Genomic DNA, 1,791 nt, shown 5'->3' with positions numbered 1-1,791 from the left:
TGAAGGCTCGTAGAGCCTGTCGTGAATTCGTGTTCTCCAGTGCCACGGTGAGACACGAACCCTGGAGGCTGATTTCCTCCAACATCTGGGGTAAGCACCTCTTTCCCTCTGCCCTTGTGAAAGAGATCATCGACAAGGCCGCCACGGAGAACAGGAACCTTCTCCACAAGTGGGGCATGTCGAAGAAGAGGAAATCCTCTCAGGACGACGGCCCTCAACCTAAGAGGAAATCCTCCAAGCAGAAACCCCAGCAACGTCAACAGAGACGGCAGTTTCCGGGATCCGCTACTCCCCAAGTGGCAGCTCAACCACAGCAGACCTTTCAGCTGGTCACCCAACCGGTCTTGTCACAGTCGCCGGTTTTCACCCCTGCTTTCGAGCAACAGACGACTACCTTTCGTCCCAAAGGTAGAGGCTCGAACAGAGGTGCAGGCAGAGACGCATCTCGCCGTCCCTCCAGAGGCAGAGAAGGAAGGGGAGCTAGCGGCCGAGGCAGTAAACCCTCGGGACACCAGAAGCAATGAAGTGCTTCCGGTGGGAGGAAGACTGCCAATTCCAGGATCGTTGGACCTTCGATCCCTGGGCACACAGCATCGTCAAGAAGGGTCTAGGCTGGAGTTGGACTCGACCACCCCCAACCTCCCAGCAATTCTTCCAACTATCAACCCCCCTTCTGGAAGAATATGTCCTAGATCTCTTGAATAAGAAGGTGATAAGGAGGGTAAAGTCAACCAGGTTCCAAGGGAGACTGTTTTGCGTCCCCAAGAAGGACTCCGACAAGCTCAGAGTCATTCTAGACTTATCCCCCCTCAACAAGTTCATAGCGAACAACTAGTTCAAGATGCTGACTCTTCAACAGATAAGGACCCTTCTGCCTCAAGGTTCCTACACGGTCTCCATAGACCTGGCGGATGCCTACTGGCACGTTCCAATGAACCACCACGCTTCCTCCTACCTAGGATTTCGACTCCAAAGGAAAAGCTACGCCTTCAGGGCCATGCCCTTCGGCCTCAACGTGGCCCCTCGGATCTTCACAAAGCTGGCGGACGCCATCGTTCAACAGCTTCGCCTCCGAGACGTCCAGGTGATGGCCTACCTCGACGACTGGCTAGTCTGGGCTCCATCGCCCGAGGAATGTTTAAGATCCTGCAACAAAGTTACCCAGTTCCTAGAACACCTGGGATTCAAGATAAACGCGAAGAAATCTCGCCTCTCTCCAGTTCAGAAGTTCCAATGGTTAGGAATCCAGTGGAACCTTCAGTCACACCGCCTTTCCATCCCCCAGAAGAAAAGGAAGGAAATAGCAGGGTCTGTCAAGCGACTGCTGAAATCCAAACGGATCTCAAGACGTCAGCAGGAACGAGTTCTAGGCTTAGGCTCTCTACAGTTCGCCTCAGTGACAAACCCGGTGCTTCGTGCACAGCTAAAGGATGCCGCGGGAGTCTGGAGACGTTCTGCATCCATCGCTCGAAGAGACCTCAAGAGACGGCTCCCAAACAGACTTCGGCTGCTCCTAAAGCCGTGGTCGGAAGCAAAGGCCCTGAAAAGGTCCATCCCTCTTCAACACCCACCTCCATCACTCAACATCCACACGGACGCTTCGCTGGAGGGTTGGGGAGGTCACTCCCACCAAAAACAGGCTCAAGGAACATGGTCTCCCCTATTCAAGATGTTTCACATCAACATCTTGGAGGCCATGGCGGTCCTTCTAACTCTGAAGAAACTCTCCCCGCCTCCCTCGATCCATATTCGTCTAACCCTAGACAACTCGGTGGTAGTTCAATGTCTCAA

Source organism: Palaemon carinicauda, chromosome 43 (assembly GCF_036898095.1).
Source record: "Palaemon carinicauda isolate YSFRI2023 chromosome 43, ASM3689809v2, whole genome shotgun sequence".
Taxonomy (NCBI): domain Eukaryota; kingdom Metazoa; phylum Arthropoda; class Malacostraca; order Decapoda; family Palaemonidae; genus Palaemon; species Palaemon carinicauda.
The sequence above is the reverse complement of the archived record's forward strand: the minus strand, read 5'-3'. Positions refer to the sequence as shown.